General features: G+C 38.0%; 1 pseudogene; it reads left to right on the forward strand.

The window, feature by feature from the left end:
* LOC110129489 (UDP-glucuronosyltransferase 2B17-like) overlaps positions 1-15,595 on the forward strand; it is a 31,006-nt pseudogene that overhangs the window by 1,394 nt on the left and 14,017 nt on the right.

Raw genomic sequence — 15,595 nt, forward strand, 5'->3', positions numbered from 1 at the left:
TAATTTTTCTTCCAAGGAGTAAGCATCTTTTAATTTCAGGGCTGCAATCTCCATCTGCAATGATTTTGGAGCCCCCAAAAATAATGTCAGCCACAGTTTCCACTGTTTCCCCATCCATTTGCCATGAAGTGATGGGAGCGGATGCCATGATCTTAGTTTTCTGAATGGTGAGTTTTAAGCCAACATTTTCACTCTCCTCTTTCACTTTCATCAAGAGGCTCTTCAGTTCTTCTTCACTTTCTGCCATAAGGGTGGTGTCATCTGCATATATGAAGTTATTGATATTTCTCCCAGTAATATTGATTTCAGCTTGCTTTTCTTCCCGCCCAGCATTTCTCACAATGTACTCTGCATATAAGTTAAATAGGCAGGGTGACAATATACAGCTTTGACTACACCTTTCCCTATTTGGAACCAGTCTGTTTTTCCATGTGCAGTTCTAACTGTCGCTTCCTGACCTGCATACAAGTTTTTCAAGAGGCAGGTCACATGGTCTGGAATTCCCATATCCTTCAGAATTTCCCACAGTTTATTGTAATCCACATAGTCAAAGGCTTTGGCGTAGTCAATAAAGCAGAAATAGATGTTTTTCTGGAACTCTCTTCTTTTTTTGATGATCCAGCGGATGTTGGCTATTTGATATCTGATTCCTTTGCCTTTTCTAAAACCAGCTTGAACATCTGGAAGTTCACGGTTCACGTATTACTGAAGCCTGGCTTGGAGAATTTTGAGCATTACTTTACTAGTGTGTGAGATGAGTGCAATTGTGTGGTAGTTTGCTATCAAAGCAGTGCTCAAAATTCTCCAAACTGGGCTTAAATACTGTGAGAACCATAAACTTTTAGTTCAAGCTGAATCCCAGAGATCAAATTTCCAACAACCTTTGGATCAAAAAAAAAGCAAGAGAGTTCCAGAAAAACATCTACTTATGCTTCATGACTATTCTAAAGCCTTTGACTTTGTGGATCACAACAAAGTGGAAAATTTTTCAAGAGATGAATTGAGACACCTTACCTGCCTTCTGAGAAATCTGTATGTAGATTAAGAAGCAAGAGTTACAACATGGAACACACACTGGCTCCAAACTAGGAAATGAGTATGTACAGGCTGTATATTGTTACCTTGCTTATTTAGCTTATATGCAGAGTACATCATGTGAAATGCCTGGCTGGATGGAGCATAAGCTGTAATCGAGATTGCCAGGATAAATATCAATAACCTCAGATAAGCAGATACCATCCTTATGACAGAAAGTGAAGAGGAACTAAAGAGCCTCTTGGTGAAAGTGAAAGAGGAGAGTGAAAAAGCTGACTTAAAACTCAACATTAAAAAAATGAAGATCATGGCATCTGGTTCCACCACTTCATAGTAAATAAATGGGGAAACAAGGGATACCATGACAGACTTTATTTTGGGGAGCTCCAAAATCACTGCAGGTGATGATTGCAGCCATGAAATAAAAGATGCTTACTTCTTGGAAGTAAAGCTATAACAAATCCAGGCAGTGTGTTAAAACACAGAAGCATTACTTTGATAACAACGGTCCATATAGTGAAAGCTACGGTTTTTCCAGTAGTCGTGTATGGATGTGAGAGTTGCATGATAAAGAAGCCTGAACATGAAAGGATTGGTGCATTTGAGCTGTGGTGTTGGAGACGACTCTTTAGAATCATTTGGACTGCAAAAAGTTCAAACTAGTCAATCCTAAAGGAAATCAGTCCTGAATATTTTTGGAAGGACTCATGTTGAAGTGAAGCTCCAATACGTTTTCCACCTGATGCAAAGAGCAGAATCATTAGAAAAGAACCTGATGCTGAGAAAGATTGAAGGCAGGAGGAGAAGGAGTCGACAGAGAGTGAGATGTTTAGATGGCATCACTGACTCAAGGGACATGAGTTTGGGCAAGCTCCAGGAGTTGGTGAAGGTCAGGGAAGCCTGGTGTGCTGCAGTCCATGGGGTCGCATAGAGTTGGATATGACTGAGTGACTGAACAATGAAGTGTATATACACACATATGTGAACACAAAGTGACATTTTATACATTATTAAAAATGACTCATATTTTCAGTTTTTAGTTTCAAACTTGCTTGCTTTTTAAAATGAAGAAAGCACTTTTTTTCTGTCATGTTTTATCTATTTTACCAAAAATAATGATTTTCTGTGTTTCAGAGTTATCACACTCATTACATTTGTGAGATTATCTGCTGTATTCTAAATGGTAATATAATTGATACTTAGAAAGGTCTGCTCCTCGTAAAATAGAGAACCATAAGTTCTGCAGTGTACGTTGAATTACTACCAACCCTCTGCTTCTCAATTTTATTTTTTCACCAAGTTCTTTGCTTCTGAGTCCACTCCAGTTCCACCAAGGTTCTAGTTTCTGACTCCAAACTTAACCAAGGAGACTGAGATCCTAATATCTCATTCTCAGTTCTTTCATCACAGAGACAGTCTTTAACACTCAGATAAAACTGTATATGATATCAGTAATCCATATGGCAACATGAAATTAAAGCACCTTTCACCCATAAAGAATTTGTCAGATAATAAAATTATGATTTTTGTATCAAGGGAAGCCACCCCACTACCCTAGGGACCCTTTACCACAATTAATATGCTTCAGTTTAGTTCTTGTCTCCTTTCCAGGCAACTGCCTTCAAAAGGACCTATGCCCACACTGCTGTTTTCAATGCCCCTGACCTCACAGCAGGCCACTGTCTACCCATGCCTTCACCAGAGACTCCTGGACACTCCAAGGCACATCTAGGTCAGTATCTTGTATGGTCACTGCTCCTTTCTCCTAGGTCCTGGTGTGTACAAGGTTTTTTTTTGTGCCCTCCAAGAGTCTGTTTCCCAAGTCCTGTGGAAGTTCTGTAGTCAAATTCCACTGGCCTCCAAAGTCAAATTCCCTGGGGGTTCTCAGTTCCTTTGCCAAATTCCCAGGTTGGGAAATCTGTTGTGGGTCCTAGATCTTTCTTAGCAGTGTGAGAATTTCTTTGGTATAATTGTCTTGCAGTTTGTGGGTCGTCTGCTCGGTGGCTCTGTGGTGGGGCTAATGGAGACCTCCTTCAAGAGGGCTTATGCCACACGCTGCATGTCCCAGATCTGCTGCAGCCAGAGTGCCTGTCCCCAAGGCACTCTCCCAGGCCTCCACAGGAGGCACTCAGACCCTCAAAGGTAGGTCTGGTTCAGCCTCTGTGAGACCTTTGATAGCTAGATGCATATGAATGAAATGATTTCAGCAAGCCCAGAGACTTACAACTTCCATTACATAGAAGATTGCTAAATCTTTTCATGTGAGAAATTTAGCTTTTAACAGTAGTCTTTTAATATTCAGATTACCTGTCCCTCTTTGCAAAACTTGTTATATAGCCTAGCTTCTCCCTTACCTCCTTGGAGTCAGCTTTCTGCCCAGTTGCCAATGATGCTGCCTCCTGGCTTAAGTCCTAATATTCCCACCAAATAAAACCTAACCCTCAGCTTTTAGGTTGTGCATATCTTTTCCAGTCAACATTGTAAAAGGAGGTAAAGTTTCAAAATGCATGTGTAGTCAAGTATATTTTGGGCTTCCCTGGTACCTCAGCTGGTAAAGAAACTGCCTGAATGCAGGAGACCTGGGTTCCATCCCTAGGTTGGGAAGATCCCCTGCATAAGGGAAAGGCTACCCACTCCAGTATTCTGGCCTGGAGAATTCCATGGACTGTATAGTCCATGTGGTTCAAAGACTCAGACACTATCGAGTGACTTTCACTGTCAGTCTTTGCAGTCAGTTCCATACTTTTATAAAATCATTTTAGTTTTGCAAATTTTGCTTTGTGTTCAGAAAATTATGTGAATATAAATTAAGAAGGAGATGTTAGTATTATGACCAGGAATGAATGAATGCCTAGACTCATCCATCAACCAGACTTTATCCCAATGTGCTATGTGCTATGTCACTTCAATAGTGTTTGACTTTTTCCTACTCTGTGGACTGTGGCCTAACAGGTTCCACTCAAGAATAATGGAGTGGGTTGCCATGCCCTCCTCCAGGGGAATCTTCCTGACTCAGAGATTGAACTCACATCTCTTATGTCACCTACATTGGCAGGTGGTTTCTTTACCACTAGTGCCACCTGGGAAACCCCTTTATTCCAATGGTTTCTAATAAAATGTGATGCCTGAAGGCAGCACTAGAGGGAGTCCTGCTCTCATTCCAACAAGTCCTGCACTTGCTACTCAGTGCAGAGTTTGGTAAAAGGCTGAGTCAACAAGCTCTGATTCCAGGTTAAAATGATTTTCAACTCTGCCCCAGCTCATATTCCCTTTTTCCAACTGAGTACCATATAAAGTAGGGAATAGAATACTTGGGTGTGTCATCTAAGACAGATGGCATGGGCCACTATGAGTCCACTTAAATTGTGGAATGGAGATTAGAGGCCAAAAGTCCATCTAAAGATGAATAGTTCCTCTCTGGCTTTAAGTGGGCAGAGGTAAGAGAAATGTTAAGCCATAAGTTCCTGAATTAACTGTCTCTTCACTTGCCCATTCATTTACTAATTTATTTATTTGACCATGCAGTCTTCGTTGCAACATGAAGGGTTTTTTTTGTTTTGTTTTGTTTTGTTGTTGTTTCTTTTTTTTTAGGTTGTGACATGCAGGGTCTTTAGTTGTAGCATGTGAACTCTTTAGTTGCTGTGTGTGGTAATCAAAGCTTTTGCTAATACTTCAGAAAGATCAAAAGATCAGAGTATTCGGTCACACAAAAGACTCTTTGGAGACACTGAAGGTGTGAATCATTCAAACCAGAGGGAATGGTGGAAGTTCCACTTTATGTCCATTTCCTCCTCCTTTGAAACAGTGTTTATAGTGTTATGCTAAATCTGTCATCATTATATTTGAGGGACAGATAACTGATTTGTTAGATTCAAAAGAGAGGGATTATGCTCTGTAATGGATCATATCCAGAGTTTCTCCCATACCTGACTGATATGAAATAAAGGATGAGATTTAGGATCTTGAGATCATGTTATAATGTGTTGAGACTTTTAGAAAACTAAGGATGAGGTGCTTGTGTGATGAACATGAAACTCTGGGGCCCAGAGGAGAGACTGTGGTTAGCAGAATAATGACTGATGAAGACATCTAAGCCCTAATCCCCAGACACTGTGAAAATGCCAACGCACATGGTGAATTTTAGTGAACTTTGCAGATGAAGAGAGTATCTTGCATTATCCAGACTGAGCCCATCTAATCACATACAAATTTTCTTAAAAGTAGAGAACTTTACCTAGCTTCAGAGAACCAGAAACATAGCAAGATGAGAAGAAATCAATCTGCTGATGCTGAATTTGGAATGGAGGAAGGGGTTGGAATGTAGGAACTAGGAGAGAAATGCACCAGGTAATACAGGCAGCCTCCTGAAGCTGAGAAAGAAAAAGAAATAGATTCTTCCCCTAAGTCTCCAGAAAGACATGCTTAGCTGTGCCAGCACCTGGAATTTTAGTCCATCAGACTTCTGATTTAAGAAGTAAATTTATAAAGTTTAAAGTTCTCAGTGTGTAGTAAGTTATTACACCAGCAAATTAAAATAAGAACTAATAAACTAATACAAAATTAAATTCTATGATTTTGTCCTTCCCATCACGGAAGGAAAATATTTCATTATATTAACAGGTTCTGTAGAGACATGGTGATATGAAACAGAACACCTTAAGACCCAATACTCATTTTGTAAATGAATCACTGGAATTATCTTCTTGTTATAGCTCATAAACACAAATCCTGAAAGCTAAAATAAAATCAATCTGAGAAATAATAATTCAACAAGAAACCATTTGATTTGCAACTCAAACATTGACTCCAAGCAGGGTTAGATCCCTAGGTCAGGAAGATTCCCTGGAGGAGGGAATGGCAAGCCACTCCAGTACTCTTGCCTAGACAGTTCCATGGACAGAGGAGCCTGTGGTCCACAGACCATGGGGTCACACAGAGCTGGACATGGCTGAGTGAGTAGAACTTTCACTTTCACATTCTTTCAAGTGCTAATTACCTCTCCTCTGGAAATGTTAAGACTTTCCAGATTAGCCCCCTTTTGTGGGGTTCTTTCATCTCATACCTACATTCTCACAACCTGCCATAAGAAATTTTCAGAAATGAAATAAGGAAATATCTCTCCAGGACTTGAGACTTTTGAAAGCTCCTCACAGTTTACAGAGCAAATATTTATATAACCACAGTAAATTTCTTCTCATACTCCGAGGAAACTCTGTTCCTCAGGCTTCCATGCTTTTTCACATTGCTCTGTAAATCTAGATTACATACCTTTTATACTTGACAAAACACTAGTCAGCACTCACTCTCTGCACAAACCTCACTATGTGAGCATCACTTCTTTACCCTCCCAGAGGGACTTGTTCTGTGTTCTAAAGGGACTTATAACAAACTTTATAACCAAAATAGCCATAACTAAAAGGAATACCTCCATCATAGGTATGCATTATCCATTTCCCTTTCTTTTTCTAGATTTTCAAATCTATATTTTTCCTTTAACTCTTTCCTCAGTGTCCAGGATATCAAAGCTTATATCACTCGCAGAATGAATGTTTTTCTTAGAACCTATATCCAAATCCTCTTAAGAGAGATTCTCCTCTCAAATCAGGTCAATAGATTATTGATATCATGAAAACAAATCTATCCCGTGACATGCATCTTCCCCTTCCTGCTTCTAATTTGATGGGAATTCCTGGTAAGATTTTTAATATAACATACCTCAATTTAAAAAGTAGAATACAAAATGAAGTTCAGAAGAAGGTACTTAAAGGATAAATTCTTTCGAAGAGTAAGTTTTGAGGAAGTGTTGAAAAAGTGAGAGGAATAGAAAGAAGGTTACAAATGTTCAGGAAAGGAAATGATCACAATTCAGAAGCAATATTCTCAAAGGAAAGTGACTAAAGTTATACTAAACTGACTAAAGTTATACTCCAAGGATGCTCATGTTCATATAAAGAGGACAAAAGGAAGGAATAATTTCAGTCAAAAGAACAAAGGTGAGCTAAATGAAATGGAGCTAATAAAATAGGTGTAAAAATATGCAGAAAGAAATGCTTAGAATGCTCAAATAAATCAGACTGTATCTGTGTTGACACATGGTGCTTTCTTATCTGTAAATTCCCTACATCCTAGGTAATTTACTCTTACCCTAGAGCCAGAGCATTTACAGTGATACTGGATTTATTGTACACAGAAGCACAAAATCATCCATGATTTTCTTTATCGATTTGCTTTCCAAAGCCTCTAACTGGAGATTAGCTTGCAGAGAAATTGCTAAGGCAGGCTGTTGGAAACAGTTTTTAGCTCCTAGTCATTGTGACCTTACCAAGTGGCAGTTATATTTTAACTACTTAATTGATTCTGTCCCGGATATAAGGGAAAGCTACCTCTGAAAAGGAAGCTTATGAAGAAGGTTTGGATTTTATCAAGATGTCTAAGAGATGGGCTTTTCTCCTTGTGCTTTCTTTTTATTTCAGCTGTGACTTCTGTGAAAAGGTGCTGGGATAGCCAATGGAATAGAGTGACTGCATCAATTTAAAACAATTTTGGATGAACTTGCTCAGAGGGAGCAAGCATCCCATCTTGCTGTGCTAGCATCTTCAGCTTCCATCCTGGTGGATCCCAGTAAACCCTCTGCCCTTAAATTTGTGGCTTATCCTACATCCTTCACTAAGAATGAGCCTGATTTGTGTTTTATGAAATAGATCAATATATGGGCATATGAATTACCAAAGAGTACATTATGGGCATATGATTCGAAGATGCAAAAAACATACCACAAATATTCTGATACGGTTCAAAAGCTCTGTGTGAATGCAATTTTAAACAAAAAAACTTATGAGAGAGTCCAGATTTGATGTTGTTCTTAGAGATGCAATTTCTCCTTGTGCTGCACTGCTGGCTAAACTGCCTACCCTACCATTGGTCTACAGTCTTCGATTTACCACTGGCAATACATATGAAAAACTCTGTGGAGGGCTTATATGACTCCTTCCTACATATCTATTATCCTATTTTAACTAAGTAACAAAATGATATTTATGGAGAGAGTGACAAATATGGTGTATGACCTATATTTTGACTTTTCATTTGTGACTTTTAACAAGAAGAAGTGGGATAAATTTTACAGTGAAGTATTAAGTAACTTTGGTTTATTACATTTTCCCTCCAGTAGATGGAAAGAAATCTTATCTTCTTTGTGTGGGTTAGAGTGGTATAATTTGTATTTTCTTATATTTAGTGTCAAACTGGAAATATAACACACTCTTAGTCAAAAGGTATCAACTATTCAGGAGAGTATGCAAAGTAGTCTAGAACTCTGTGACATTGGAGTTGTTCCTCTATTTGACAGTAATAGTTCAATATGTGAATATCCTTGAGACTTATTTATTTCAAAAGCTGCATATGCACTGCACTTTTCATAAATCATAATATCTGTCATTTATTGCTGTAAAATCAACTATCTTAAAACTCATGGTTTAAAAGAGAAACCATGCTGTTTGCTCATGACCCTATGAATCAGAAATTTGGGCTGGGCTTAGGAAAATGTCTCTTCAATGGGTTTTGCCTGGGCTTAATCTTTATGCTACTGTTAGGTACCAGGCTTGGCAGAAGTGGAACAGTCCAAGAAAGTTTCACTCCCATGGCTGGGGTTTGGCAGATTAGCAGGATACTGTGATTATCTCTTCCAGGTGACCTCTCCAACAGAAAACCCTGGACCGTTTTAGATGGTAGCAGAATTCTAGAATGGGTTGCATGAAAGTTTTAGGTCTTGATTTGAAAGTCACACATAATCACTTCTGCCACCTTCTATTAGTAAAACAAGTCAGGAGGGAAGCCCAAATTCAAAGAGCGAGGAAATAGCCTCCACCTCTTAACAGGAAGAGCTTCAAAGAGTAATAGCCATTTTTAGTATGCTAAAGTAAGAAATTTCATCAAATATATTTAAAAATCAAATGAAGTTTGGTCATGAGAAAATATCTTTTTAAACCTGGATCAGTAAAAAAAAAAAAAAATCTGTGTACAAAGCAATCTGATATTTTTATAAACTTTGTATTTACTTGTCTTTAAAATTAAGCATTTCTATGAACTCATACCTGAGGTTCCTTTTAGCTTTTAGAATCAAAGTTTCTGTCATCTCTCTCTAGAGTCAAATCTATTATTTTAATCTCTCTAACATCTCCATCATCTAGAGTCTCTATTAAGAAGAAAAATTGCTTAGTTGTGGATGAGTTTCTCTGAGAGTTATCTAGTATTACTCCTTCTCTCTCAATGGATTACATGTCATTTACTAAGTAAACCTCTAGTGTTTCCCATTTAATGCTTTCCTCTATGTCTTGGGATTGATCACTTAGGAAGGCTTTCTTATCCCTCCTTGCTCTTCTTTGAAACTCGGTATTCAGATGGATATATCTTGCCCTTTCTCCTTTGCCTTTAGCTTCTATTCTTTTCTCAGCTATTTGTAAGGACTCCTCAGACAACCATTTTGCCTTTTTGCATTTCTTTTGGGGGGATGGCTTTGATCCCTGCCTCCTGTACAACGTTATGAACCTCTGTCCATGGTTCTTCATGCACTTTGTCTATCAGATCTAATCCCTTGAAGCTATTTGTCACTACCACTGTATAATCATAAGGGATTTGATTTAGGTCACACCTGAATGGACTACTGTTTTTTCCTATTTTCTTCAATTTAAGACTGAATTTGGCAATAAGGAGTTCATAATGTGAGCCACAGTCAGCTCCCAATACTGTCTTGGCTGACTGTATAGAGCTTCTCCAACTTTGGCTGCAAAAAAATATGATCAATCTGTTTCGGTATTGAACATCTGGTGATGTCCATGTGTAGAATTTTCTCTTGTGTTTTTGGAAGAGGGTATTTGCTATGACCAGTGTGTTCTCTGGCAAAACTCTGTTAGTCTTTGCCCTGCCTCATTTTGTACTCCAAGGTCAAGCTTGCCTGTTACTCCAGATATCTCTTGACTTTCTAATTTTGCATTTCAGCCCCCCATAATGGAAAGGACATCTTTTTTGGTCTATTGGGTCTTCATAGAATGATTCAAATTCAACTTCTTTGGCATTAGTGGTTGGGGCATATACTTAGATTACTGTGATATTAAATGGTTTGCTTAGGAAATGAAGAGATCATTTTGTCATTTTTGAGATTGCATCCAAATATTGTATAACCCACCTCCCAGAATATTGGAAATAAAAGCAAAAATAAACAAATGGGACCTAATGAAACTTAAAAGCTTTTGCACAACAAAGGAAACTATAAGCAAGGTGAAAAAACAGCCTTCAGAATGGGAGAAAATAATAGCAAATGAAGCAACAGACAAAGGATTAATCTCAAAAATATACAAGCAACTCCTGCACCTCAATTCCAGAAAAATAAATGACCCAATCAAAAAATGGTCCAAAGAGCTAAACAGACATTTCTCCAAAGAAGACATACAGATGGCTAACAGACACAAGAAAGGATGCTCAACACCACTCATTATCAGAGAAATGCAAATCAAAACCTCAATGAGGTACCATTATAAGCCAGTCAGAATGGCTACTATCCAAACATTTACAAGCAATAAATGCTGGAGAGGGTGTGAAGAAAAGGGAACCCTCTTACACTGTTGGTGGGAATGCAAACTAGTACAGCCACTATGGAGAATGGTGTGGAGATTCCTTAAAAAACTGGAAATAGAAATGCCATCCCACTCCTGGGCATACACACTGAGGAAACCAGATCTGAAAGAAACACATGCACCCCAATGTTCATGGCAGCACTGTTTATAATAGCCAGGACATGGAAGCAACCTAGATGCCCATCAGCAGATGAATGGATGAGGAAGCTGTGGTAGATATACACAGTGGAATATTACTCAGCCATTAAAAAGAATTCATTTGAATCAGTTCTAATGAGGTGGATGAAAATGGAGCCCATTATACAGAGTGAAGTAAGCCAGAAAGGAAAACACCAATACAGTATACTAATGCATATATATGGAATTTAGAAAGATGGTAATGATAACCCTATATGCAAGACAGAAAAAGAGACACAGATGTATAGAACAGACTTTTGGACTCTATAGGAGAAGGCGAAGGTGGGATGATCTGAGAGAACAGCATTGAAACATGTATATTATCAAGTGTGAAACAGATTGCCAGTCCAGGTTGAATGTCTGAGACAAGTGCTCGGGGCTGGTGCACTAGGATGACCCAGAAGGATGGGATAGGGAGGGAGGTAAGAGGGGGGTTCAGGATGGGGTACATATGTAAATCCATGGCTGATTCATGTCAATGTATGGTAAAAACCACTACAATATTGTAAAGTAATTAGCCTTCAACTAATAAAAATAATTGGGAAAAAATAAAATAAAATAAAATAAAAATTCAGGAAAAAAAAAACACATATACTGCATTTCGCACTCTTTGTTGACTATGAGAGCTTTTCCATTTCTTCTAAGGGATTCTTGTCCACAGTAGATATAATGTTCACCTGATTAATTAAATTCACTCATTCTGGTCCATTTTAGTACACTGATTCCTAAAATTTCGATGATCACTCTTGCTATCACCTGTCTGACCACTTCCAATTTACCTTGATTCATGGACCGAACATTCTAGGTTCCCAGGCAATATTCTTAACAGCATCAGACTTTATTTCCATCAGCAGTCACATCTACAACTGGGTTTTGTTTTCACTTTGGCTCAGGCTCTTCATTCTTTCTGGAGTGATTTCTCCACTCCACTTTATCCATTAGCATATTGGGCACCTACCAACATAGGTAGGTGTGTCATATCTTTTTGCCTTTTCATGCTGTTTCTGAGGTTCTCAAGGCAAGAATACTGAAGTGGCTTGCCATTTTGTTTTCCAGACTTTATTTTTTGGGCTCCAAACTCATTGTAGATGGTGACTGCTCCATGAAATTAAATGACACATATTCCTTGCAAGACAAGCTATTACAAACCTAGACAGCATATTAAAATAAGCCTAGACATATTAAAAGCAGAGACATTACTTTGCTGACAAAGGTCAGTATAGACAAAGCTATGGTTTTTCCAGTAGTCATGTACGGATAGGAGAGTTGGAGCTTAATGAAGGTTGAGCACCAAAGAATTGCTGCCCTTGAACTGTGATTTTGGAGAAGACTCTTGAGAGTCCCTTGAACTGCAAAGATATCAAACTAACCCAAAAGGAAATCAGTCCTGAATATTCATTGGAAGAACTAATGCTGCAGTTGAAGCTCCAGTACTTTGACCACCTAATATGAAGAACTGACTCATTGGGAAAGATCCTAATGCCAGAAAAGATTGAAGGCAGGAGGAGAAGGGGGATGACAGAGGATGAGATAACTGGATGGCATCACCGAATCTTGGACATGAGGTAGAGCAATCTCTGCGAGTTGATTATGGACAAGGAAGAAACCTGGAATGCTGCAGTCCATGGGATCGCAAAGAATTGGTTAGGATTGAGTGACTAAAATGACTAAGTAAACCTAAAACATCAGGGATTAATATTAGAATATAAAAAAACATCAGGGGTTAATATTTGAATTATCAATCTCTGCTTTCTGATTCTATAGCACCTGCAGTTTGAAAAATTAAGCAAAAGGTGAGAGCCCAATAGATTTTTCATTTCTGAATGATTTCTAATCTTGGTTCTGTGACTGTATCCATTCAACAACAAATATTTTTTGAGCTTCCTCTTCTTTTCTGTTGTTTACTAATTTGGGGAGCAGAAGGAAATTAGTAAATATTTGTTGAGAATTTACTCTCTTCCAGGAAATCTAAGTCCATCATAGTTATTAATTCATAGGATAGAGACATAGAGATCTTATTCATAGGCAGTATTATTCTCATTTTATACATACAGAAACTTAAGTAAGGTAACCTACTCAAGTTTTCATGAGGAAGAAGTGACAGAGATGGAATTAAAACATAGCAATCTGCCCCTGGAGTAACCACTTTGCATATTGCATTATATGAAAGAAAAACATGAAGCTCTAATTTCAAAACTCCATGTATGATTTGGAGAAATATTATGGTAAGCATCAAATGTGCTACAATATAGAGAAAGTTAGTTTTTCTTCATTGTGGTGGACTTCGTAACAGACATTCTCCATATCACTCAACTCACCAAAATTATATTTGCCAGGAGAGATGTTCCCTCACTACTTTTTACTCAAATATATATATATATATATATATATATATACTTATAAGTATATATATATATATATATATGTATATCTTTGCTTTTGGAAATTATTCTAAAAATTTTGGAAACCACCTTTGGCAGAAATTCTTTATTGCTCTCAATGACTAAGAAGATTTACAAGGTTAATTTAAGATTACATATACATTGTACACACAATATTTAAAATTAAGATTACATATATATTATGTGAAATTATAGGAGGTAGAGGATTGAAGAATAGAACCAAGACCAAAGTCTAGGGATAAATCTGCTAAAAATTAACCAATAATCACAGGTCATAGAAACTAAACTCTCTCTCTCTCTTTTTTTTTTTTTTTTTTTAAGAAACTAAACTCTTAGATGAGGTTCCATAGCAGGGTCATGCGAGTTAATGTGAAGTGGAAAAGGGCGTCAAATGCCAAACAGTCAGTGTAGAAAGCTGGTTGGCTGATGAAGTGGGAGGATGAGTAGGCCTATCTAAAATAAAAGACTAAGCAAATAATCCAAAGACCAATATTTCAAAAATAAATAATTCAGAGATTAATGTTTTTAAGATAAAAGTTAATCAGGAATCATAGGTCATAGAAAAGCAGCTTTGAAGTGAGGTAACATAATAAGCACATGCACAACAAAGTGAAGGAAAACATGGCAAAAAATAGCAAAAAATCAAAGTAGAATGCTGGGCCGTGAACGGAGAGTATATGTGGGTGTCTGAAGATATGCCTAAGCTAATAATCCAAAACCATAAAAAAAACTTAGAGAAATTTTAGGTAAGTAAGGGCACAGAGGTGCAAGTGACTGGTGCAAATAAACTTTTGTAACCAAGGCATGCATCCTAGCCTGGCTTTCCAGAATTTTTATGTCATTCCTTGAACAAGGAGCCATCACAGCATTGCTTATTTATTATAAAAATAGAAATTAACAGAGGAGATCCTTTAACCAAGTTATAAATACTGAAAAGGAAGATTTTTATCAGTCTTTAGCAGATGAATCTCCTTTATCATTCATTCTGATGTGCTTTTTTATATTCATTTTTAGTTTCTCCAATATTTATAATTTTTCTGGATACCAAAGACACAAATTTAGACACAGGAACACACTTGACAGACTGAATTATAAGATAGTTCCTTAGCTGCCCATCCTTTTTTCCTTTCTAGGCAGTTATCAAGCAGCCTTCCATTGCCACTAGATTATAGTAATTGATACAGTCAGAATGTTTCAAATTTTTTAGGACAGGAAAAATAAATAACATAAAGATGGAGGTGAAAGCCATCATTTCATTTAGTGCATCTCAATCATCATACACTTTCTTGATCACAGATGGTTCAAGAATTTAGTCCCACAATTAGTTTATTCTTCAAAACATACAAAAAGAGTTGAGACTATAGGAGGGAAGGCTATTGGTTCCTGGAGAGATCTGCATCGTTAGAGAGCCTTCTTAAACTACTGGAGTGTGTCTTCTTACATTTGTCTATACTCTGAAAAATCATAAGCAACCAGTATCTTCTGGTGGCTGACTAGGTGAGCTGAAGACCAGACTGAAACAAGTGTGAGAAGTGCAAATTCTTCATGCTGCTGGACAAAATTTAATGTGGAAAGTCATTAATAATCTTTAGAAAACTATATCTATGTGAGTGAGATCAAGTTGGTGAAGTAGAAAGACCCTGGGCTTATCTCCTCCCATGGACACACCAAAATACAAAGCCATTATCTTTGAGAACAACCTGAAGACTAGCAGAAAAGATTTTTCACAACTACAGATATAAAGAAGGAGCCACAACAAGACAAGTAGGAGGATCAGAGATATAGTCTAACTGGGACCCATAACCTGAGGTTCGCCATCTACAAACAGGAGGAATATCACAACCATAGAGGTCCTCCTCCAGGAGACAGGGGTTTCAGCCCCCACATCAAACTCCCTATTTTGTTCAGATATACTCCCAGAATGTCTGGCTTTGAAAACCAGGGGGGCTTACATTCAAGAAAACAGGAGACTTTGTAAACAGAGACTCCGTTCTCAAAGGGTGTACACAAAATCTCACTTAGTCTGAGTTCCAGCGAAGTCAGTAGTTTGAAAGACACCTGGGTAAGCACTACCTGCTGATCTTGGAGCACCTCCTGGAGAGGCATTGTGCATCTGGGACTGCACCTGGGGATGTGGCTCTGGTGGTAGCCATTTCGAGCATATCATTCCACCATGTTAACACCAACCCTGGCAAGCACCATTTTAGAATCCTCCCTCTAACCTATTAGCACCAGGAGCTTGCCCTGCCAGTGGGTTCATGGCAATCACACAATACTGGTTCTCCTTGGAAGATGGGATCCTCAATTAGTTTAAAAAAAAAAATGTTTAAACGGTCAGAACATTAAGTA

This window comes from Odocoileus virginianus, chromosome 29 (assembly GCF_023699985.2).
Source record: "Odocoileus virginianus isolate 20LAN1187 ecotype Illinois chromosome 29, Ovbor_1.2, whole genome shotgun sequence".
Lineage (NCBI taxonomy): Eukaryota > Metazoa > Chordata > Mammalia > Artiodactyla > Cervidae > Odocoileus > Odocoileus virginianus.